Source organism: Somniosus microcephalus, chromosome 4, assembly GCF_052327205.1.
Source record: "Somniosus microcephalus isolate GS21.2 chromosome 4, FLI_Smic_1.0, whole genome shotgun sequence".
NCBI classification, from domain to species: Eukaryota; Metazoa; Chordata; class Chondrichthyes; order Squaliformes; family Somniosidae; genus Somniosus; species Somniosus microcephalus.
In genome coordinates, this window is record NC_140990.1 from 242,516,284 (window position 1) to 242,542,752 (window position 26,469).

At 44.4% G+C, this 26,469-nt stretch overlaps 1 protein-coding gene across 3 annotated transcripts in view; it reads left to right on the forward strand.

Moving 5' to 3' along the window:
- LOC147120311 (cytochrome c-like) overlaps positions 1 to 26,469 on the forward strand; it is a 38,486-nt gene that overhangs the window by 10,225 nt on the left and 1,792 nt on the right. The window contains exon 1 of one of the 3 annotated variants that reach the window (XM_085986088.1): positions 2,402 to 3,547. The exons of 1 other annotated variant lie outside the window; for it this stretch is intronic. The gene's annotated coding sequence lies outside the window, so the exon portion shown is untranslated. Of the gene's footprint in view, positions 1 to 2,401; positions 3,548 to 18,383; positions 18,884 to 26,469 lie in introns of those variants that run through there. One more of the 3 variants, XM_085986085.1, reaches the window with a different exon arrangement.

Consider the following 26,469-nt stretch of genomic DNA (forward strand, 5'->3'; position numbering starts at 1 on the left):
AACTCCTTCGCAGGCTTTTGAAGGTGGAGCTAAACATTATTGCGTCACTTCACGCAACCGAAAAAACATCCCTGACTGAAAGACAGTTGTGGTTTCACACTTTGATTCAACATGAACATTTGGGCTTCATTGGTCAGATTCCCTCTCTCAATTGCTCGTTTAGCTGCCCATCCTCTTCTGTGCTTTAATTTATTATTATGCACTCTTTGGGTAGGAGAGAGATTCCTACTCATTCCTTGATTATATTCTTGTCTCTGGTGTCATATATCCCTGCCTACTCCCGCTATCATGTAATCAGACACCACCCCAAAGGCATTCCGACTATCTATATAGGTTTACACATTTTCCTTTGGCTACCCCCCTTTGATCAAATCCTGTATAGGCTGGGCCATTTCTACTTTGTTTCCCGGGCCTGCCTGTTTGTTTGACTTATAATCTGGGGGCCAGTACACTTCATTCGCTTTAGGGTCGACTAAAGCTCCTACTTCTCGCAGTATATCTATCCCTAGGATTGTTCCTTCCGTGTTCTCGCATACCCACAACTGTGTAGGTATTATTATACATCCAATTTCTAGTAAGACTGTTTCGCTCTTATAAGCCCTGATTCTTCGTCCACCGATTCCTGCTATACTAACTGAAAGTTTCGTTCGGGGCAAGGGTAAGTCTGTCAATGAGATTGTGGCTCCTGTGTCTATTAACATTTTGCCCTGTCGGCCCCCTACCAATGCATCAACAAACATCCTCGGATCCCCCTCCCCTCTCTGGCGCGGTCCCTTCCTGCTGCCATCCCTAGAAGCTTGCGAGCAATCAAAGCATGCAGCCAGTCCTAATGCCCCTCCCATCTGTTTTTGGGCATTTGTCTCTTCCCTTGTGTCACTATGTATCCTAGGTAGACTACTTCATCCTTCCCTACCTATACCTTTCTAAGGTTTAACTCTAGTCCCGCCTTCTATAAGGCTTCCAGTACCATAGTCAATTAAATATTGTAAAGGGACCTGCCGCTATCAGATATTCTTGCGGAGTGGAGTTATCTTATTCAACTCGGACTACACCAATTTACATCAACCAGAATTTCACTGTGGCCACAATGAAAGTCTGGTTTTAATAGGTTAATTTACCTCATAACTTCAAGGTTAGATCTTAGACTGAAACTTAATCTTTCATTAAACAAACTTTTTGTTGCTCTTCTCAGTTTTTACACTTCAGCTTAACTCAAATTGTAATAGGTTTTTTTTTTCATTCTGAGGGCACAATCTTATTTGCACATTCTTAAACTTCCAAAATCCCCGACAAGACAAAGGGGTTAAATGCTTTTACTTTAACACAGAGAAGTGGGTGGAGCTACAACACACAGCAGACAGTTCTTTTTCTTAACGGACAGATTTTCAGACAAAGGAATATTGAATCCTCTTAAACATTCCTAATCAGGAAAACATCCACACTCACACATTTTTATACAAACTGTAATTTCAGCATATGTCTAAGGTTCCTTTCACTCAGCAAATCTCGTGTTTTACTTGTCTTGGTACAGATGCTAATAACTTCCATGTTGGTAAAGCTTTAAGTTTATCTTTTCCTTCCTTTTTAAATCTGACTCAACAGCTTTCCCTAGTTTCCAAATCCCTGTTTGTTTGTTTTTTTTTTGCTGGGGTTTCAAATTGGTTCGCCTGCAAATTAGACCTTTTTCCTACTTTATCTCTCCCTTCTGTTTCAATTCCTTACATTATCTGTTGCCTCTTTATCTTTAGCTCCTCCCCACCAAGCCTTTGGCTCTCTGCACTGTTTCTTTTTATTTTCCAGGAGTCGGGTTATAGAATCCAGGTCCCTTGAGGATTCTTCTTCCACCCTCTTAGTCATAACTAACTGCTATGTTTCACGCGTAATTCACGATGTTGAGGAATTAGGTTTGTACGCTACGTTGTTCGCCCCTATAGCGTCACCTTCATTAGTTTCTTGCTTTCTATTAGTCACTTCGTTTCATTAGACACACACCAACCCTTTAGTCCCGAGGTTTTGGTACTGTGGGGTCTGTAGCTCCCGGCGTCCTACTTGATCCTAGCCGTCACGTGGGACTACTGTCCTCTTAATTCAGGCTCAGGCTAGGTGCTGGGGACAGACCTCACCCTTGTCCGTTCTAACCTCTTTATGACCGTAGGGTTTTATCTCATTCACTCACCACGGTGCACCCATTCATTCAATTGTTGAGATTTCACCGTCTCACGGATAAAGAGGATTTCCCGCCTCCCCGGGGTAGGGGTCTTTCCGCCCCTGTCGGTTCGCCTACACACGGCTAAATGAGGACTTCTCTGCTTCCCGGGGTTTTTCCGCCCCTGTCGGTTCGCCTACCCACGGCTAAATGAGGACTTCTCTGCCTCCCTGGGGTTTTTCCGCCCCTGTCGGTTCGCCTACCCACGGCTAAATGAGGACTTCTCTGCCTCCCTGGGGTTTTTCCGCCCCTGTCGGTTTGCCGCTATACGGCTTAGGGAACACCTTATCCCTATCTTTTTAACCGCCTTCAATTAAGGGTGTCTTTCTTTTTATAGTTCTTTTATACGTCGATTCTGACTCACCGTCTCGCCAGCGATTAACCCCTAATTTTACAGGTGGTAATTAAAACATACTCACCCGTCCTAGGTTAACGCTGTCCGAGAGTCTGGTTCAGAACGCGCATCCCATCCTCGTCGCCAATTGATGTAAGCCCCCAAAGTGTGGACTGAGTGATATACAAAGTCGACAACACTGGCTTGTTTTAAGAAAGACAGACCCAATAATTGAAGTAAAAACGGTTTATTCAGGCCTGGGGAGCTATGGCTCTTGCGTCCCAACACAAGGCTCCAACTCCACCAAATCTCTTGAGGTTTACACAGTTATACACATATTCCGAGACCTCCTACTCCAGAGGTCCAATCGATTTAAAAGTCTATACATTAATCACTAACTAGGTGTGCCTAACTTCTACAAGGTAACCAATAACATAAGTTTCACTTTTCACTGTATGGGCCTGTGGCCCCTCTGATTTCTTGGAAATGAGTCATCAGGTCATGTGATTTCTGAGAAACGAGACCCTCTCTCTCTTGACCACTACTAAGTTTCGTTTTTCCAGTAAAGGGTTATGTCATTGTCTCTTTTTGTAAGTTCATCTCTCTAAACTGGCATGGTCATTTCTGCAATTAAACATACGAGTAATTGGTACATTTCATCTTTAAACATTTTGCTGTGCAATTGCGTTCTACTAAACGTGCCCTGTTACGCTCATTTTTAAATCTTACTTCAATTGGCCCAGTAATTCCGGTCCCAACGCGTGAGTACGGACGGGGTACTCACGCGTGGGCCCATTGGAAGTGTCGGATTTCAGCATGCACAGCGCATGCACGGAAAACCGGCATTTCCTCTCCTCTGAACCAAGGGGTTAAGAGGCGGTTCCCTTGTGATGTTTGAGGCAGCACATACGCGTTGAACTTCGTTTTTTTTGACAGGTTTGTCCGTGCGTGAAGGCCTCCACTTTTTACGAATGTAAAAAGCAGACGTAAGGACTTAGTTTTATAAGGTAAGTGGTCTAATAATTAAAGTTAGAAATTTTTTTCCACAGGTTTATTATTTTTAAAGAATTTACAGTAAGGTTTCTTGAAAAAAAATTGACAGAAATTTTAATAATTGTTTAAAATAGTTTTTTAAAGTTATTAATAGTTAATTTAGTTATTGGAATTTTTAAAAACTTTTATTTAAAGTTTAAGTAGTGTTTTGGGCACCCGGACTTTTCATGAGTTTGACAGGTCTTATGTCTAACTCATGAATGGACTTTTGTAAACTCCCATTGGTTGCCCAGTGCTCACGTGATCCCAGCCGGCTCATCGCACTAAGTACGCCGCTGGATCACGCACGCACAGCACGCCGGGAGCTGAACCGGGCCACAGACCGGAAATCCACGCAGGCCCAGTCTTCAAATGTCACCGCGATATGTAAGTGTAGGTCGGGGGCTTGCACCCGCGGGAAGCCCCCGACCCGAATTTCTGGGCCATTGCATTCTATACAAAATTTAGACTTTATAACGTCCAGTTTTTCAAAGATTCAATGAGGCATGTGACAGTGCTAATCATATTGATGTGGGGTCTGATGGTGGGTGATATTTGGCCAAAATCTGAAAGAACGATTGGCAACAGCCACATGCCAAAATATACAGCTTGTCAATTTGCCCAATCACACCTTAGTATATATATTCTTTATATATGTGTGAGCCCAGAGAATAGGTGATTCAACTGTGCAAAGAACATAGAAAATCTCAAGTCCATTTAGTCCACCTTTCTGCTGTCCTGTTAAGGTGTTTCTCTTCAAGATACTTATCTGGTTTGACCTTAAAAGTGATCAAAACTACTTGTTTTGCTTGATAAGCTTTTCCAAAAACTACAAACCCTCTCAGCGAAGTAATGCTTTCTTACATTGTTCCTGAACCTACCTCTTTTTAGCTTGTACTGGTATCCCCTTGTTCTGCTGTCTCATATCAAATCAAAACAGCCCTGGCCCATTCTATATCCTCAAGCCTTATTAATTTGAAAATCTCAATCAAAACGCCCCCCTCCCCCCAGTCTTACCTCCTAAGCAAAGTCCTGGTTCTGTGTGCCTATGTTTCATTCTCGAAAACCCTATTAATTCTATTAGCAATTCCCTGCTCTTTTCCAGTTCAGTTGCATCTTCTTCTAGTGAGGGTTCCTAATTCTGTTTTCACAGTAGGGATTGCTGGATAGGAATCAAGAGCAGCAATCCCGGATGATCTTTTTTTTCCACTCCCTAGTCTTGGGAGACCAATTGCAGTGCCTTGCCAGTCGCCACTGTTCGAGCTGAGATCAGCTAACTCAGCACAGATTGGCATTGATTGTGGAATGTTCCTAGCTTGCATGGTTAAAGATGGTTTAAATCCAGTTTCTGCGGCTGATTTGAAAACCTGGGTCTTTTCGGTTTCTGTTTGTAGCGACACAAACGTGGGGAAAAATATAAAAGGGATATCCTAAAAATCCAAGTAAATTAGGAGTAACAGGTATTAAATGTGTATTGCTTGTGTGTCATTCAGGAGATATAAGCCATTCACATGGGAGCAGCACACTGTTAATAAGGCTGCTGCGTTATCAGAGATGTATGACTAAATTGATAGTAGCTCCTTCCTTACCACACAGCGTCTTCTGCTCTCAAATATCCATTTCCTGGACTGTGGTTATCTCTCCATTTGAAAGGTAAAAGAGTAATGTTTGATTCTAAACTACAGATAAAATCAGAGACTGCTCTGACAAAGGAGCATGTTACCTTCAGCACTGCGAAGGCCAGGCTCGCTGAGGCATTTGACCGTGATATTGCCCATCCATCAAACTCTGTTCAGTTTCAAACATTCAGTGTCTTGACTTGGTAATTTCATTCTTTCTACATGAGGCAAGCAGATGGTAAAGCGGACTACAAAAGCTGGTAGAACAGTAGGAAGTGCCATTGATCTTTGGCTCTGTATTCAGTGATATAATTGTTCTCTATGTGCTCGCGGGGGCCGAGAGAGAGCTCGGGGGGCTGAGAGAGAGCGCAGTGCACGATCTGCTCGCCTCCACTCTGCTTCCGACTGGGTCACCAACGATGCGAGCCATGAGCACACGAAGAGAGTGATGGGTGCACGTGGCGCAGGAATGGAACATCCGATACTGAAGGTTCCAAAATAACAACAGAAAATGCTGGAAAAACTCAGCAGGCCAGGCAACATCCGTGGAGAGAGAAATAGAGTCAATGTTTCAGGTTGAAACCCTTCGTCAGGACTGAAAAAACACAGGAAATGAAACAGATTAAAAGGCCAGTTTGGGGGTTGGGAAATGGGGATGAAAGAACAAAAGAGAAGTGAAGAGACATTAAGAGGTATTCAGGTCGAGACGAGATGGTGATAGGATTGGTAAAGAGACAAAAGACGGCTCTAGATTAGGTGTGAAATGCGCTGGCAGAATGAGAGACAGCTGCCATGTGGGAGAGAAAAAAGGGGGAAGGGCACAAAGCAAAGATGTGGATAAAAAATATGTAAAAATATAATGGGGGCTGAGGTTATGATCTGAAATTGTTGAGCTCGATATTGAGTCAAAGCTGTAAAGTGCCTAATCGGAAGATGAGGTGCTGTTCCTCGAGCTTACGCTGGGTTTCCGTGGAACAATGCAAGAGCCCGAGTACGGTGAGGTCTGAGTGGGAATGGGGCGGTGAATTAAAATGACAGGCGACCAGAAGCTTGGGGTCACCCTTACAGACTGAACGGAGGTGTTCCGCAAAGCGGTCACCCAATCTGCGTTTGGTCTCCCCAATGTAGAGGAGACCAAATCTGAAGGTTCCAATCCCTGTTTCAGTTCCAATTCCAATCCCGGAAACGTTCCAATCTCCGTGGCCAATGCTGGGCGGTGCTGCTGCGCACTGACCAATCGGAGTACTGCTGTGCTGCTGAACTCCCACCCAGCGTCATTGCATCATTCCCCGAGGCAAAAAAAATTGCGAGGTTTCACTGTTGAATTGCAAGATCGCGAGTTCGGCTAAATTTTAACTAAACATTACGAGTCTCGCGATTAATTTGCTCCATTGTTTATTTCTGCAACCCCCATCACCCCGCCCCCTCTCACTCCCTAATTCCTGCAGCATTCACATTGCCACATAGGGAGACTGGGGAAAGGGAGAAGACCATGAGAAAAGCAGAGAGATCAGAAAGGGCAGACCTGCGAATTGCAGACAAACTCCAACAAATGACTCATGGGATTCGGGGAGAATAGCCGTGCTGGCTCCTGGCAGTTCCTCCGATAAAGAGGCAGGCCTACAAACTCCAACGGAAGAGCTCTTGCGCCCACTTGGGGGTGCAGGAGAAATGACAGGGGGTAGCACCTGGGAGGTGCTCTGCTAAAAGGAAATCGTGGCATTTCCTGATAATCGTAGACATGGGATGGTAATAGACAAATGTTGCCAAGTTATTTGCCAGGAAGCCGGTGTACCATAAGTCCAGGACGCTCAGAAGTCTGGCAAGGTGCTTCTTGTGGAAACTGAGGGGGTGGGATGGGATTGTCGGACCCAATTTTATGGGTACGTTTGTGTTTTTTAAAATTTATCTTAAGATTTGTTTTAGGGGATTTTAGAAATGTCAGGTTATCTCTCTTGCAAAACGTATTTTCCTGAAATGTGATTGTGTAATTTTTTTTTTGATAAAATGCGTTGGTGCAGATGTTTTTGATGGACTGTCACTGGGAACAAAATTGAAATTGATGGGAAAGTATTATGGTGAATAACAAAAAGAAAATCGAAACTAGCCAGAAAGGAGAAAAATACTGAGATATAATAAACATTTAATCAATGAACTGGAAGAAAGTTAATAGATTCAGCAACCATAATGTGGATGACTGTCATAATGTAAACAATTAACATCAGACACAATGTGAAGAAATATGAGATATATGAAGCAAAACATTTTGGAGAAAAGGACAGTGGAAGTATACGCTAAACAGTAAGATTCTTAACAGTCCAAGAACAGAGAGATATATGGGTGCAGAATCATAGATCTTTAAAAGTAGGAAAGAAAGGGATTCTGGGTTACATATTTAGGAGATTGAATATAAAAGCAAGGAAGTGATGCATTTGAAGAAGACTTTGACTAGATCACAGTTGGAAATTGCCTTCAGTTCTGGGTACCCCATTATAGGAGGAAAATAGAATCATAGGGGGAAAAATTGGGTGGCGCCCCTTTTGGGGGCGCTAACGTCACCAGGGCGCTAATTTTAGCGCCCCGAAAAAGTTAGTGCCCCATCGCCGGAAATTCAGTTGTAGCGCCCCAAGCAGGAAATGGAGCGCTACTGGAAGCACTCCACCTCCATCTTGGGGCGCTACAACTGAAGATCGCGGCGCTACGTGCAAAAGTGCCACATGCGTCAGCACGTAGCGCCACGTCACTGCAGGCCTCCTTCCCTGATTAAAGGGGAGGGGCATAGCGCTGTGCGCACGGGGGCCCTGCTAGAGCACTGGGGAGCGGGGTGCCGTGAAAACAGCCCAGTACTCAAGAGGAGTGCCGGGCTGAGCGATCGCGGCCGGCACCCTGAGGAAAAAAGGGGAAGGGGGCAGGTGCTGGCAATCGGCCCAAAAAGAATGGCCACCCGACACCTGCCCCTCTTAATAGTGCTGCCACCGCTGCAAAAACACCCCCCTGACCCTGTTGGACATATCATCCAGTGATAGGTCAGGGGGCGCAACCGAAGTTTGCAGCCGGGGCGCAAGTGGGGCGCTGTGCACGGCGATGACAAGAGGCGCAAATCTACCCAATTTTCCCCCCATAGACTATTACAGCACAGAAACAGGCCATTCGGTCCATCAAATATGCACCAGTGTTTTTCTACACATAAGCCACCTAGTCTAATTCTATTCATAGAATCATAGAAATTTTGAAATTTATGACACAGAAGGAGGTCATTCGGTCCATCGTGTCTGTGCCGGCCAAAAAAGATCCACCCCGTCTGATCCCACTTTCCAGCTCCTGGTCTGTAGCCCTGTAGGTTATGGCACTTCAAGTGCATATCCAAGTACTTTTAAAATGCGATGAGGGTTTCTGTCTCTACCACCCTTTCAGGGAATGAATTCCAGACCCCCAACACCGTCTGGGTGAAAAAAGTTCTCAACTCCCCTCTAATCCTTCTACCAATGACTTTAAATCTCTGCCCCCTGCTTATTGACCTCCCTGCTAAAGGAAATAGGTCCTTCCTATCCACTCTGTCTAGGCCCCTCATAATTTTATACACCTCTGATTTTAAGGTTATGTCCCCTTGTCCTAGACTCCCCCACCGGCAGAAAAAGTTTCTCTCTATCCACCCTATTCCTTTCAAAATCCTAAAACCTCAATTACATTTTTTAAATGGTGAGAAACTTTCAAATGTTGGTGTTCAGAGAGATTTGGGTGTCCTCGTGCAAGAAACACAGAAAGCTAGCATACAGGTACAGCAAGCAATAAGGAAGGCAAATGGCATGTTGGCCTTTATTGTAAGGGGGCTGGAGTATAAAAGTGAGGAAGTCTTGCTACAATTGTACAGGGCCTTGGTGAGACCACACCTGGAGTACTGTGCACAGTTTTGGTCTCATTATCTAAGGAAGGATATACTTGCCTTGGAGGTGGTGCAACAAAGGTTCACTGGATTGATTCTTGGGATGAGAGGGCTGTCCTATGATGAGAGATTGTGTAGAATGGGCCTATACTCTCTCGAGTTTAGAAGAATGAGAGGTGATCTCATTGAAACATATAAGATTCTGAAGGGGATTGACAGGGTAGACACAGAGTTTTTTTCCCCTGGCTGGAGTGTCTAGAACTAGGGGGCATAGTCTCAGGATAAGGGGTAGGCCATTTAAGACTGAGATGAGGAGGAATTTCTTCACTCAAGAGGGTTGTGAATCTTTGGAATTCTCTGTCCCAGAGGGCTATGAATGCTGAGTATTTGAGTATATTCAAGGCTGAGATAGATAGATTTTTGGACTCTAGGAGAATCAAGGGACATGGAGATTGGGCGGGAAAGTGGAGTTGAGGTCGATGATCAGCCATGATCTTATTGAATGGCGGAGCAGGCTCAAGGAGCCGTATGGTCTACTCCTGCTCTTATTTCTTATGTTCTTATTAAATCACCCCTTAACCTTCTATATTCCATGGAATACAAGCCTAGTGTATATAATCTCTCCCCATAATCTAACCCTAGGAGCCCTGGTAGCATTCTGGTGAATCTGCACTCCACTCCTTCCAAGGCCAATATATTCTTTCTAAGGTGCAGTGTCCAGAACTATACACAGTACTCTGAATGTGGTCTCACCAGGGCTTTATATGGCTGTAGAAAAACTTTCTTCCCTTTGTATTCTAGCCCTCTAGTTATAAAGCCTATCATTACATTAGCCTTTTTGATTGTTTTTTGTACCTGACTACATTTTACTAATCTGTGTACATGAGCCCTTACATCTATTTAGACCTCCACGGTTCCTAGCCTTTTACCATTTAAGTAGTCAGATCTATGCTTTTTTGGTTCAAAATGGATGACCCACACTTACCTGCGTTGAAATCCATCTGCCACAGTTTTGCCCAGTCACTTAATCTAGCAATGTCTCTTTGTAATTTTATGCTCCCGCCTACACTATGCCACCAATCTTTGTGTCATCGGCAAACTTGGATATATTGCTCCCTATTGTGTTATCTAAGTAATTCATACATAAAGTGAATAGTTGAAGCCCCAGCACAGAGCCTGTGGGACACCACTAGTCATTTCCTTCCAATTTGAGTACATACCCATTATCCCTACTCTGTTTCCTACCACGTAACCAATCTCCTAACCAGGTCAATCATTTGCCTTCACTTCCATGAGCTTTTAATTTGAGCTAAAAGTCTCTTATGTGGAACCTTACCAAATGCCTTCTGGAAGTCCTTAGAAACTACATCCATAGACATTCCTCCATCTACTACTTTAGTTACTTCCTCAAAAAATTCAATTAGGATCGTTAGACATGACCTACCTTTTACAAATCCATGTTGGCTCTCGCTAATCAGCTCAAAATTCTCTAAGTGCTCAGTCACTCTGTTCTTAATTATAGATTCCAATATTGTCCCCACAAGATGTTAGATTAACAGATCTATATTTTTTTGTTTCGCGCTCTCACCTTTCTTAAATAATAGTTACATTTGCAATTTTCCAATCTATAAGATCAATTCCTGAATCGAGAGCGCTTTGGAAGATTATGGCTAAAGCATCTGCAATTTCCTCTCATACTTCCTTTAAAACCCTGGGGTGATTTTCTAATACCGTTTCCTTGCTTATGTTAACATTAGAGAGTTCCAGTCCTTGATTCATTATTAGTTTACCTGGAATATCAGGTATATTATCCTCTTCCTCTACTGTGAAGACTGACACAAAGTAATTATTCAACAAGTCTGCTATTTCCTTATTTTGATTTACAATATTACCCGCATCTGTTTTTAAAGGGCCCACATTACCCTTGACTACCCTTTTTCTTATATAATTATAAAAACATTTTGTATTAATCTTGATATTCCTGGCAAGTTTCTTTTTGTATTCCTTTGCAGCTCTTACTATCTTTTTTGTCTTCCTTTGCTGTTCTTTATATCTATCCCAGTCCCCTGGATCTACACTATTCTTTGTACTTTTGTATGCTCTTTCCTTTAGTTTTATGTTGGCCTGTAATTTGTAGTTAGCAGCGAAGCCAAGGCATTTGCCACTGGCCGCCGAAGGAAGCTACCCATAAAGATTTTGTGATCTCTGTAGTGAGAAGTTTTGCTTTATCGACGTGCACTTCAGCTCAGTGCAGTGTACTCTTTTTGATTGGGTGGTTAAACAAATAGACTTTAACTAAAATAACTTTAAATAAAACTTAACAAATTAAATTAAGATTTTGTTGGCCGGGGTGATGATGCACTCCAGTCCCCGTGGCGCCCACCGGTCGCGGAAGGCCTCAAGCGTGCTGGCGGACACCTCATGCTCCATCTCCAGGGCCACCCGGGCGCGAACATGGCCGCGGAAGAGAGGCAGGCAATCGGGCCGAGCGACCCCCCTCAACCGCCTGCTGCCTGGACCAGTTAATGGCCACTTTGGCCAGGCCCAGGAGCAGTCCTACGAGGAGGTCCTCCGATCGGCCCGCTCTCCTCCGCATCGGGTGACCAAAGATCAGGAGCGTGGGACTGAAGTGCAGCCAAAAATCGAGGAGCAGCCCCTTCAAATAATGAAAGAGGGGCTGCAACCTCTCATATTCCGTATATACATGGAACACAGACTCCTCCAGGCAAGCTGCTGTGACGTCAACAAGCTGTCAAAGTAGCCAATCACCATGCAGAATTCTCAGACAGGGAACCAGGAAGTGAAGAAGCTCCTTTTATTCTGACTTTTTAAAAATCTTAGAGAGCAAAACAAAGATTGGGGCTTTCACATGGGGCAAAGGTAAACCTGAAATAATAAAAATTCTTAAAAATTGTAATTTTTATTATAATGGAGAAATTTGACACTCCACAAAATTGAAATTCATTTTTCAGGGCCACAACGTTTGTTTAGCAGTCAATACACTGTTAAAAGCCCAGTTACACCTAATCCAACAAGGTCTAACTTTTAATGGGGTATTTAACAGCGATATTATTGCGGAAAAGCCCAAGTTTTCGTCAATTTCAGATTTCAGTGAATGACTGACCGCAACTTCAGAATTTCCACGTTAGGATGCACATGCGATAATTCCTGAAGTTGTGGTCAGTTTCAAAGGGGTAAATAATGAGCCGTTATCTCTCACCTCTTTTGTCGATTATAGCTGTTTTATTTGGCAAGTAGATCTCTTGCCCCTTAGGGGTTTATACTGGTCCTGTATTAAGTTATCTTCTTGTTCTGTTATTCAGTTGGATCATGGCTAATCTGTATCTCAACTCCATTTACCCGCTTTTGCTCCACATCCCTTAATAACCTTGCCTAACAAAAATCTGTGTTTCAGTGTTGAATTTTTCAATTGACCTAGCCTCAACTCCTCCAGAGTTTCTAGTTTTTAACCAGTTAGAAAATAATCTGATCTATCCTTCTTGGATCCAAAGTGGATGACCTCACATTTCCCCTCATTGAACTCCATCTGCAAGTGGAGGATTGAAGATTTCAAATTCTGAAAGATTATGAAGGCAAATGGTGAACGCTTGAGTGATTTTAACCTAACCCACCCGGCAGGAATTTGACAGGATAGACAAAAAGGAAAGGGAGGTGGGGTAGCATTACTGGTTAAAGAAGGGATTAATACAATTGTAATGAAGGATATTAGCTCTGATGATGTGGAATCTGTATGGGTAGAATTGAGAAATACTAAGGGGAAAAAAACATTAGTGGGAGTGCTATATAGACCTCCAAACAGTAAGGCGGAGGTTGGGGATGGCATTAAAAGGGAAATTAAAGAAGCGTGCAATAAGGGCACAGCAGTCATCATGGGTGACTTTAATCTACATATAGATTGGGCCAACCAAATTAGTAACCATACTGTGGAGGAATTCCTGGAGTGTTTACGGGATGGTTTCCTGGACCAATATGTTGAGGAACCAACCAGAGATCAGGCCATCTTAGACTGGGTATTATGTAACGAGAAAGGATTAATTAGCAATCTTGTTGTACGAGGCCCCTTGGGTCGGAGCAATCATAATATGATCGAATTCTTCATTAAGATGGAGAATGAAGTAGTTGACTCAGAGACAAGGGTCCTCAATTTAAATAAAGGAAACTACGATGGTCTGAGGAGCGAGTTGGGTAGGATTGATTGGGGAATGGCACTCAAAGGGTTGACAGTGGATAGGCAATGGCAAACATTCAAAGACCGAATGGACAAGCTACAGAATTTGTTCATCCCAGTTTGGCATAAAAATAAAACAAAAAAGGTGACTCAACCGTGGCTAACAAGGGAAATTAGGGATAGCATAAGATCCAAGGAGAGGACATATAAATTGGCTAGAAAAAGCAATAATCCTGAGGATTGGGAGCAGTTTAGGAGTCAACAAAGGAGGACAAAGGGATTAATTAAGAAAGGGAAAATAGAATATGAGAGTAAGCTAGCAGGGAACATAAAAACTGACTGTAAAAGCTTTTATAGATATGTGAAGAGAAAAAGATTGGTGAAGTCAAGCGTAGGTCCCTTACAGTCAGAATCAGGGGAATTTATAATGGGAAACAAGGAAATGGTAGACCAACTAAATACATACTTTGGTTCTGTCTTCACAAAGGAGGACACAAATAACCTCCCAGAGATGCCGGGGAACATAGGGTCTGATGAAAGGGAGGAACTGAAAGAAATCAGCATTTGTAGGGAAATGGTGTTAGGAAAATTGATGGGACTGAAGGCCGATAAATCCCCAGGGCCTGATGGTCTACATCCCAGGGTACTTAAGGAAGTGGCCCTAGAAATAGTAGATGCATTGCTGGTCATCTTCCAGAACTCGATAGACTCTGGAACGGTACCCATGGATTGGAGGGTAGCTAATGTTACCCCACTATTCAAAAAAGGTGGCAGAGAAAAAGCGGGGAATTATAGACCGGTAAGCCTGACATCTGTAGTGGGGAAAATGCTAGAGTCTATTATAAAAGATGTAATAGCAGAGCACTTGGAAAGCAGTGACAGGATCGGACAAAGTCAACATGGATTTACAAAAGGTAAATTATGCTTGACTAATTTACTGGAATTTTTTGAGGATGTAACTGGTAAAATAGATAAGGGAGAACCAGTGGATGTGGTGTATTTGGACTTTCAGAAGGCTTTCGATAAGGTCCCACATAAGAGATTAGTGTGCAAAATTAAGGCACATGGGATTGGGGGCAAGGTATTGACTTGGATAGAGAACTGGTTGGCAGACAGAAAGCAAAGAGTTGGAATAAACGGGTCGTTTTCCGAGTGGCAGGCAGTGACTAGTGGGGTACCGCAAGGATCGGTCCTAGGACCCCAGCTGTTCACAATATATATTAATGATCTGGACGAGGGAATTGGATGTAATATCTCCAAATTTGCAGACGACACAAAGCTGGGTGGGAGGGTAAGCTGTGAGGAGGATGTCGTGAAACTCCAGTACGATTTGGACAGGTTGGGTGATTGGGCAGAAACATGGCAAATGCACTATAATGTGGATAAATGTGAGGTTATCCACTTTGGTGGCAAAAACAGGAAGGCAGATTATTATTTGAATGGCAATAGATTGGGAGAAGGGGAAGTGCAAAGAGACCTGGGTGTTATTGTGCACCAGTCGCTGAAGGTAAGCATGCAGGTGCAGCAGGCGGTTAAGAAGGCAAATGGTATGTTGGCCTTCGTAGCAAGAGGGTTCGAGTACAGGAACAAGGATGTCTTGCTACAGCTGTACAGGGCCTTGGTGAGACCGCACCTTGAGTATTGTGTGCAGTTTTGGTCACCTTACCTGAGGAAGGACGTTCTTGCCATGGAGGGAGTGCAGCGAAGATTCACCAGGCTGATACCTGGGATGGCAGGGATGACGTATGAGGAGAGATTGTGTCGATTGGGCTTATACTCACTGGAGTTTAGAAGATTGAGAGGGGATCTCATCGAAACCTATAAAATTCTGTCAGGTCTGGGCAGACTAGATGCAGGAAGGATGTTTCGGATGGCCGGGGAGTCCAGAACCAGGGGTCATAGTCTAAGGATAAGGGGTAAGCCATTTAGGACTGAAATGAGGAGGAATTTCTTCACCCAGAGAGTGGTGAACCTGTGGAATTCTCTGCCACAGAGGGCAGTGGAGGCCAGTTCATTAAATATATTCAAGAAAGAGTTGGATATATTTCTTGAGGCTAAAGGGATCAAGGGATATGGGGAGAAGGCAGGGACAGGGTACTGAATTTGGATGATCAACCATGATCTCATTGAATGGCGGAGCAGGCTCGAAGGGCCGAATGGCCTACTCCTGCTCCTATCTTCTATGTTTCTATGATCTGCTGTCCAGTTTTTATACCCTGCCCAATTTAACTTTTTATTGACTTCAGCCAATCTGGTCCCATCAGTTTCCCACCGGGTAGGTTATGGTTAAAATTACCCTCATTGTTTCCATTGGTGAATGGGTAACAAGTGGGCATATATTAATGATCTGGACTTAAGTATACAGGGCATAATTTCAAAGATTGCAGATGACACGAAAGTTGGAAATGTAGTAAACAGTGAGGAGAATAGTAACAGACTTCAGGAGGACATAGGCAGACTGGTGAAATGGGCAGATGAAATTTAACGCAGAGAACTGTGAAGTAATGCGTTTTGGTAGGAAGAATGAGAAGCAATATAAACTAAACGGTACAATTTTAAAGAGGGTGCAGGAACAAGTCTTTGAAGTTGGCAGGACAAGCTGAGACTGTTATTAAAAACATCCTTCCGTTGTTCACTTGAGTAGTAACGAAGTCAGACGGTGATTACAATCCTTTTATTCTTTAACTTCAGCATAAAAAGCAATCTACAACCAGTGTATTATTTCTTCAACAAACAAAGCAATTTACAAGCATAGTATTGTTACAGATAGAGCACACTTGAAATTAGGCATCTGTTCCTTCTCATGCTGCCTGAACAAAGGAAAAGCTTATACTTAAACAATTTTTTTAATCAATGCTAAAAATTTTCCTTCTCTCTTGATTGGTCCTTTTACTGCACATTGCCTTATATGGTAAATCTCTTAATTCTGAGTAAACTTCAGTACATACTTACAGTCCGCACTGATGATATCTGTCTGCTCGGCGCACCTCAGCAACTTTTCTGTTGATGCAACCTTGAGCACACTAGCTGACAGCATTTTCATCATGTTGCCAGGCTGACCTTTAATTCAATTCAATTCAATTCAAATCGCTTTATTGGCATGACAAGTTACATCTTATGTTGCCAAAGCATCAGAAAACATTCATGTTTGTTCACAAAAATACAGATCTATCCATATACAGTGTATAAACAGATATATCCCTGAGTGTATAAATATATACTTTCATATAATTTATATATACTCTCTTCTTATATTTACTGGTTGTCCCTCTGTTTATGGCAAGCTGTAACATAGTGTGCCGCTAGTGTTATGCAATTTCTCTCTTCCCCTAGTAGGTATGGGAGTTTTTGGTCGTCATTCAAATTTCTGAATTCCGGGCATATTTTTGTGAATTTTGGGTAGAAATTCTTCCTTATGCCCTGATATTTTCTACAAGCTGTGAGGAAGTGCATCTCTGTCTCCACCACTCCCTAACTGCAATGAGAGCATATCCTGTCCTCTCTTGGTAGCCGGGTCTGTCTGTGTCTACCTTTTTCGATCGCCAGGTTATGTTCACTAAGTCTGTACATTGTCAAAGTTTTTCTCAGTTTGCTATCCTTTACCATGGTCAGGTAATCAGCCATGTTGTATTGTCTGTTTATCTATTTATCTCTCCCTCCATTTTATGTATCAACAAGTGTTAAACTGGGGTTGTTCTCCTTAGAGCAGAGAAGGTTAAGGGGAAATTTGATTGAAGTGTTTGAATTTTGAAGGGTTTTGATAAGGAGAAACTGTTTCCAGTGTCAGAAGGGCTGGTAACTGGAGGACACAGATTTAAGGTAATTGGCAAAAGAACCAGAGGTGATATGAGGAAAGAAAAAATTACAAAGCGAGTTATGATCTGGAATGCACTGCCTGAAAGTGTGGTGGAATCAGATTCAATAATAACTTTCAAAAGGGATTAGATAAATGTGAAAAAAAAAATTGTTGGGATATAGGGAAAGAGCAGGGAAGTGGGCCTAATTAGATATTCTTTCAAAGAGCCAGCACAGGCACGATGGGCTGAATGGCCTCCTTCTGTGCTGTATCACTATGATTATCAGTAGAAAAAAAACTTGCATTTATATAGCACCTTTCAAGACCACCAGACGTCTCAAAGCGCTTTACAGCCAATGGAGTACTTTTGGAGTGTAGTCACTGTTGTAATGTGGGAAACGCGGCAGCCAATTTGCGCTCAGCAAGCTCCCACAAACAGCAATGTGATAATGACCAGATAAACTGTTTTTGTTATGTTGATTGAGGGATAAATATTGGCCAGGACACCGGGGATAACTCCCCTGCTCTTCTTCAAAATAGTGCCATGGAATCTTTTACGTCCACCTGAGAGAGCAGACGGGGTCTCGGTTTAACATCTCATCCGAAAGATGGCACCTCCGGCAATGCAGCACTCCCTCAGCACTGCACTAAAGTATCAGCCTAGATTTATGTTAGAAGAATGAAGGGGGGGACATTAGAAGAATTTGTTAACACACAAAGTTATTAGAACAACTCATCATGCCTGTTCTCACTCACCTATATTGGCTCCCAGTCCAACAACGCCTCGAAGAAAAAATTCTCATCCTTGTGTTCAAATCCCTCCGTGATCTTGCCCCACCCTACCTTTGTAACCTCCTCCAGCCCTACAACAATCTGACAACTCTGTTCCTCCAATTCTGGCCTTGTGTGCATCCCCAAGTTCCTGTGCCCCACCATTGGCAGCGGTGCCTTCAGCTGGCTAGACCCTAAGCTCTAGAATTCCCTCCCTAAACCTCTCGGCCTCTCTCTCCTCTTTTAAGATACTCCCTAAAACTTGCCTCTTTTGACCAAGCCCATGGTTACATCTACTTATGTGGCTTGTGTCAAATGTTGTCTATTTACAGCGCTAACTAAATGCAGGTTGTTGTTTATTCGAGCTAGATAGCTGAATGAGTGACCGAAACTGTGATGTTATTGTGAAGTAACTTTGTTATTGTGACGCCATGCCGGTGCTATTGTGACGTTTATTTACTTTCCCACTGCTGCCCAGCCTCTCCCCTGGTGACCAGAGCCCCGTGACCACAGCCCCCCCACCCCAGTGACCAGGGGTTCCCCCGTGACCACAGGCTGCCACTCCCCCGGTGACCACAGCCCCGCCTCTCCCTGGTGACCAGAGCGCCCCCCCCCCTCCGTTGACCACAGGCTGCCTCTCCACCGGTGACCACAGCCCCGCCTCTCCCCAGTGACCAGAAGCGCCCCCCCACCCCAGTGACCAGAGGTTCCCCCGACCACAGGCCGCCTCTCCCCGGTGACCAGAGCCCCCGCCCGTGGCCACAGGCTGCCTCTCCCCCGGTGACCAAAGCCTGTAACCACAGGCCGCCTCTCCCCCGGTGACCAAAGCCTGTAACCACAGGCCGCCTCTCCCCCGCTGACCAAAGCCCCCCCCCCCCGGTGACCAGGGACCGCCTTCCAGCCGCACCTCGACGGCGAGGTCTGAGCGGCACGTGCAGCGTAGAAAGTGCTGCTTTTCCCAGTGCGAGGGCGGCTAACGGCTGTAAGCCGGCGGAGAGCGAGAGCATTAGCTCAGCGATCAGTACCGGTAACACCACCCCCGTCCGTACAGTGGTGAGTATCTTCCAGTCCACACATGGCCCCTCAGCCTTACCGCTTCTCTCTACGCCCGCAAGGCGCGCGTATGTCGTTCCCACATTTTCAAAGAGGCTAAGCAAATGCTCAGATTACTCACAGGAGTGACTAGCATCGTTACTCAAAGGACATATCTAAGGCAGGGCCCTAGACTTGTACCACAGGGTGCTGGAGAAGTTGAATCTGGAGGTGAAGGTGTGGATAAGAGTTTCTGTGACAGTGGGGATAAATTAGGGGCAGAGTGAGCAATGTTTTAGAGATGGAAGTAAGTAGGCTTGGTAGGGAATTGGATATGAGATTTGAAACTCACCTCCGTCAAAGAGAACACTTATGTTGCTTACAGTCTGGTCCAGCCTAAGTGAGCAGTCAAGGTGCAGGATGCAAAAGGTGCAGAGTTCTTGATGGGGCTGAAAATAAAGGCCAACATTGAATTTAGGAAATTCCCTAAAACATAATGGCCCTGAATTCGTGGTCGGCGGCGTAGCTAAGGAGTACGCCGACATCTGAACAACATCCGCACTCAACTCGTGCGAACCCCCCTTTGAAAAGTTGCTTTCAAACGCTGCAGAGTTGGGCACACCGTTGTGGGTATCATGTGGGGCGGTGCTCTTTTCACTTCCTGGCTCTTAGCCAATCGGGAAACAGAGGAGATTGCTGATTTGCCCACAACTCATCAGTTTAAATAATTTAGCAGCCAGAAATGCTATTTTATTAATAAATTCTGATCATTGCAATAGTATTTAATACCTGTACACAAACCTATAATTACAGTCTTTTAGTCCTATCGAATGTGTTTAATCTCTGTTAGACTAACCAACTTTTGATTAATTTAAATAATCTAAAATCGAAAGTTTAAATGTCTGATAACATAGAAACATAGAAGATAGGAGCAGGAGTAGGCCATTCAGCCCCTCGAGCCTGCTCCGCCATTAAATGAAACACATTAACAGAAAGTTTACACTAACATTGCCTAAAACACCCAAGTGCCTACCCTTGTGTGTTGTTAGTTGGTATGATTGGACTAGGATGAGGGTGAGTGTGAGGGGTGGCTAGTGAGATGGGGAAGTGATAATATAGATAGAGAGGGATGGATGGAGCTGCAAGGTGAGTTGGTGTGAGTAAGGATGTGCTGGAGTAGGGTAGAGAAGGCAGAGTGATGGGGATCTGATGCGTGGCACAGGAGGATGAGGTTGAGTGTGGCTTTGCAATAACGTTTCGTGATCTACTGAGAACATTGAAAGGTTTGCGCCAGTGCAGCCAGGTCCTCCTGACAATATCTCTGCTTGTGTCCTGTGCATAGAAACATAGAAGATAGGCGCAGGAGTAGGCCATTCAGCCCCTCCAGCCTGCTCCGCCATTCAATAAGATCATGGCTGATCATCCAAACTCAGTACCCTGTCCCTGCCTTCTCCCCATATCCCTTGATCCCTTTAGCCTTAAGAAATATATCTAACTCCTTCTTGAATATATTTAATGAATTGGCCTCAACTGCCTTCTGTGGTAGAGAATTCCACAGGTTCACCACTTTCTGGGTGAAGAAATTCCTCCTCATCTCTGTCCTAAATGGCTTACCCCTTATCTTTAGACTGTGACCCCTGGTTCTGGACTCCCCCACCATCGGGAACATCCTTCCTGCATCTAGTCTGTCTAGTCCTGTTAGAATTTTATAAGTTTCAATGAGATCCCCTCTCATTCTTCTAAACTCCAGCGAGTATAAGCCCAATCGACCCAATCTCTCCTCATACGTCATTCCTGCCATCCCAGGTATCAGCCTGGTGAATCTTCGCTGCACTCCCTCCATGGCAAGAACATCCTTCCTCAGATAAGGCGACCAAAACTGCACACAATACTCAAGGTGTGGTCTCACCAAGGCCCTATACAACTGCAGCAAGACATCCTTGTTCCTGTACTCGAATCCTCTCGCTACGAAGGCCAACATACCATTTGCCTTTTTAACCGCCTGCTGCACCTGCATGCTTACCTTCAGCGACTGGTGCACAAGGACACCCAGGTCTCGTTGCACTTCCCCTTCTCCCAATCTATTACTGTTCAGATAATCTGCCTTCCTGTTTTTGCCACCAAAGTGGATAACCTCGCATTATACTGCATCTGCCATGCATCTGCCCAATCACCCAACCTCTCCAAATCATACTCGAGTTTCTCGGCATCCTACTCACAGCACACACGCCCACCTAGCTTTGTGTCGTCTGCAAACTTGGAGATATTACATCTAGTTCCCTCATCTAGATCATTAATATATATTGTGAATAGCTGGGGTCCTAGCACCGATCCCTGCGGTACCCCACTAGTCACTGCCTGCCACTCTTTGCTTCCTGTCTGCCAGCCAGTTCTCTATCCAAGTCAGTACCTTGCCCCCAATCCCATGTGCAGTGTGCAACCAGGTTGCGTCGGTGTCCTGGGGAGGTCTCTACCGCCCATTGGAAAGGAAGAGAACCTCCTTGCATGCTGTGACTCCCTCCATAAGCATATGGAGGGAGTCATGCGGGAGCCTGGGTGCAGCCGTGCACCTTTGTGCATTATTTGTCAGTGTTTGCAGCACCTCAGTGCTGTAGAACACTGACAGCACAACTATCAAAATGAATGTGGACGTGGACCCTTTAAGGAAACCGGCTGATGACGCGTCATCAGACCTGCTTCCTTTTAATTGGCCGGGAACCTCACAGGTGGGCTTGTTAAGCCCAGTCAGGGCAAAATCACTTGGAGGAGGCGGGATCAAGACAGGTGTGGAGTTTGAGGCTGCTGTCTACTCCGGCCACGCCACGGTAGGTGAAATCGCGGCCATACACTCTATTTTCTCCTTATTTATTTTTTCATTTCTCCTGTTCATTTTCTGTATTCTCCTTGATTCTCTACTGTATTATGGACCTGACATTTATCATAAGCCTCCTTTTTCTGTTTAATTTTAATCTCAATATCTTTAGTCGTCCAGGAAGCTCTAGCTTTGGATGCCATTCCTTTCCCCCTCATAAGAATGTGTTTAGTCTGAACCCGAACTTTCTCCTCCTTGAAGGCTTCCCATTGCTCATTTACTGTTTTACCTGCCAACCTTTGTTTCCAATCCACCTGGGCTAAATCCCTTTTCAACTCATTGAAATTAGCCCTCTGAGTATTTTCACCGTTAATTGTTCATGGTCCCTTTCCATAACTCCTCTAAACCCAATGATATAGTGATAATTGCTTCACAAATGCTCTCCCACTGAAACATGCTCCACTTGCCCCACTTCATTCCCCAGAACTACATCCAGCACTGCTTCCTTCCTCATTGGACTGCAAACATGCTGATCAAGAAAGTTCTCCTGTACATCTAGAAAAGGAGAAGAGCATATAGGTTGTCACAAGGGAGTGAATGAGAAAATAGAATGAAAAGAAAGCAGGAGATGGTTTGTTCACACAAATCCTGAGCCAATCCTTCTACTTTCCTATCTCTATCCCCTTCTATGATCTCCACCCCCACTTCCCCCTACTTCCAGGATTCTCAGGGCTTCATTCTCATACAGGGATAGTGTGCAAAGGTTAGGGGTCCTCCTCCCATCTGTGCTCTCTGTCTCTTTTTCTATCAGCTATCTTCTCATGCAAGCAATGTAGTAAAAGTGAGTGGTTGCAATATTCTTGATGATATACAGTAATACCCAAGTGTTAGCATGTAGCCCACAGTGCAAGTGATGGCATGCATATGTATCATGCAATAAAACAGAAAATGCTGTTATAATGTATGAGAGGGAGATCATTGTAAGTATCATAGGTGCTTACTACACTCAAATTAATGGAAGATAACAGTGGGCTCTCTTACCTTGTCTGACCTGATAAGGTAATTAAACTTCTTTCTACATTGCCTCCAGATACATGGTATGTTGCTCATGGCATCGGTGATAGTTACAACCTCCTGCCATACTTGTTGGGCAGTTTGCTGACTGGGCTGCATCCCAAAGAGAGCCCTCTTCTGTCCCTCACTTTCTCCCAGAATTTCTATCTTCCTATCACAAAAATGAACTGCTTGCAGACATGTTTCCAAACACAATGGGCTCGATTTTACCAGCCCTGAGGAGGCGGGTTTGCAGGCATGTCAGCTGGTAAAATCGTAAAAAATGGCTTCAGACACCCAACCCGCCTCCATCCCGCCCCCACGCGATTTTCATGAGTGTTGGGTCAGCCACTCCCAAACTGACCTGACTCCAACCAGTAGGACAGGAAGTTAAGGCAGTTAAGAGCCTGTTAGCTGCCTTGATAATCCCATTTTGATAGAGGTTTCCCATTTTCCTGCCTCTGGTTCCTGTTTCCCGTCTTGTCAGAAACAGTCCTGCTGCAAGGAGACGAGTTGGTGGAGGACATGATCTGTAGTTATTATTGGTGCAGAACTTTAAAAGCGCTCCTGTAACATGGCTGGCATTCAAATGCAACAACTTTGTTGTTGGAGGTTTGGGATAAGATTTTGCAAACCTACTGACCTTGTGACTGGTCAAGCTGACACACATCTGCTGTTTGAACTGATTGGAATAATTTCAGGCCACTTTGAGTGCGCGATTGCAAGCTTCTTGCCTCAACTGAAATTATACCAACGGGATGGGAACCATTTACATCCTCTCATCCTGGTCATCAGATTCGGAGGAAGAGCAGCGCGGCTTAGTGCTGCCGGATGAACAAGTGGCTCAGCACACAGCCTCCTTGGAGGAAGATGAAGAGGAGGAAGACAGAGAGTGACGCCTTGCGGGGCCGGATGTGGCCAATCCAACAGCAGGCTATCACATTGCTGGCCATCAGGCCAGGGATGCACTCATCCATGCCAGATTCGCGTAAGCTTACGCTTCAACCACAGGTGGCTGACACATGGAGATGAATATAAGTTCCACATTCTCAAAAACCCAGGCATCATCTGTCCAATAAACGGTGGTTTGCGCTCAGTGTCACCACCAACATTCTACATGGAATTCTCCCTGAGCTCTCACTCTTGAACTTCCATTTCCCAGAACACAGAGGCCACACTTTAGGTGATCTCAGCAGATCATTAAACCTTTTTCCACACTGAACCATGTGCATCTGCACACAGACCTCGAGCTCACCTCCTCAGCAATTTGCAGCCAAGCTGCCTTGGTTTGCTGAGGAGGCCTCCTCCTTCTGTTTCCAAAGAAGTGGAGCTCCTGACGTCCTCTAACTCCCTCAACAAGAGCATGGAGAGAGCCCTCATTGAACCTGGGTACAGCCTTAGTTATTGGGGCTGCCGTTCCTGCAGCAGCCAGCACCTTTAAGAGAAAAAAGCATTAATATCACTAAGCCAATGATTGGAACAAATCTGGCATCTTTTTAATTTCATAGTCAGATTATAAATTGATATATACAAAAAATCATAAAAATCTTTCTGGAAAAATATGGCCAGCAATTTCATTCATTAAATTTTGTTCAGAACAGATGCTGTCAACTCCCCTTTCTATATATTACAGCACCAAATCATCACATTGACATTTTTCCCAAAGGGGACATGGCCCCTTTAAATTTTCTTTCCAACAACGCGTCATCAGACGCGAGAAACTGACAGCCTCCAAGCAATTGCCTGGAGGGACCCGCACGTCGGCTGTAACGAGGCAAATCAACGCAAATTCATAAGTTCTGGGAGGCGGCTGCCGGGAGCAGGTCGGAAAGCCTCCGAGCAGCGGATCCGCACTCAAGCCACCTCCATTAGTAAAATCGCGGCCACTGGCTCTGCCTTACAAACCACTTTAAATCCTGCAGCAGAATGCAATTTCATGTCCAGCAATGGGCAAGTTTTAAATCACAGGCTTTACCAAAGCTGGGAGCACCTCAAGACAATGCTAATGACGTGACTCTGGAAATAAATGTGGGATAAGCTTTAGGCAGGTGCTCTTCTTCCAGGGCCTCAGTTCTGGTTGAGCTTTCACCCAATCAGAAAATCTAGGCCAGTGTATTTGAATATTGTGATTTCCAGACTTGGAAATCAAGAATATTGGATGCCTCCAGATCTGTCAAGGCATCTAAATCGCTGTTTTAGAATTCCTATGATATATTTGATGGATCTGGTGGAGGTGTGCACCTCATTGTACCTGTGCTCTGCTGATGTATAGGCATGCCGCAGAAAGGTCAGAAGCCAAGGCAGCAGAGCATTTCTGTGGTCTCTTTAGGATCCAACCCTTGACTTTCTGGATATCAGCAAATGCTGGACTGCCATAAATTGAATGCATCATGAATGAATGCTGTTGGGGAATCTGAAATTTACCTGCAGTATCCGGTGAAGATGGTTGCACACAAGCTGAACATTGATAGAATAAAATTTCTTTCAGTTTGCCTATGGTGCACTTCCGTGACATCAATGAAACCTGCCATTTGATAAAGCTTAGAACTCTGTCCTGTTGCTCATTGTTGTTCACTGGGAAAGAGATGTATCTGCTTGCTCTGGCAAACAATAAATCATTCATCTATTTATACAACAATGCAGCACAGACTGGTGTTACTAATAACTCCATTGGCCCCCTGGAAAGAGCCTGAAGCAAAATAATTGAAGGCAACTGTTCTCCAGTTCTGACGAAGGGTCTTCGACCTGAAACGATGACTCTGTTTCTCTCCGCGGATGTTGCCTGGCCTGCTGAGTTTTTCCAGCGTTTTCTGTTATTTTGGATTTCCAGCATCCGCAGTATTTTGCTATCGTGTTCTTCACTGTCACTTGCAGCACCATGTCTGGTCTTGTGTTGGGTTGCAGGTTATCCTCCAGCATGTTGCACAGCCTTTTTACTGCCTCACTGGTGAATCAGAGCCTCTGAAGGCATTGCTATTCCATCAGGTCCAGATAATTCCTTTGGGGTTGATGTATTTGGTTAGCAGAATAATGATGGTTTGGACCCCTCTCCCTGCAATGAATTTGCACTTCCCTGGCATTCAAAAGCTCTTCCTTGTACTCTTACTACTAATACATATACAGTGGACTCCAAATGGTATACCCATTGTGCTAAGGGGGATGTGATCCAAAAAGTGCATGTAACTCCCCAACTCTCAAAAGTTCCTAGGCGTGGTGCTGGCCAACTGCAACAGAAAACTGGCATTTTTTGTCTCAAAAGTTGATTTGCCACTCCAAATGCAAGTTGCTCCCTGTCCTTTCAAAGTACAGTAGATTTCAGACCCAGCCCAGCAACTGAGAACACAGTTTGTATATGCCATATTATCACATGAGTTACGACCAGTGTTAGGGAAAGAAATTGATGCGGAGGCCAGATTGAAGTCACTTCCACTTGTTTTAAATACAGTTAAAATCTTAGTGCTTCTTTCCAGTGCAATCTCTCTGGCTAAGCCTGCCCTGCGACTGGGAATGCTTGTCAAGCATAAATGGGATGGAGACTAGATGTGATGAATCGCCACCTCTTTTTCTTCTTCCTGGGAAATAGGTGCGCATGGGGCATTGGGCAGAGAAAAATTAACCCCACCGAGATGCATTATGATATGTCTGGCGAACCAAAGTATCCTTTTCAGATGTAGCAGATGAATAATAAAACCTCAGATTAATTTATATCATTTTATTTGTGATTTACTGAAATACATTTTGA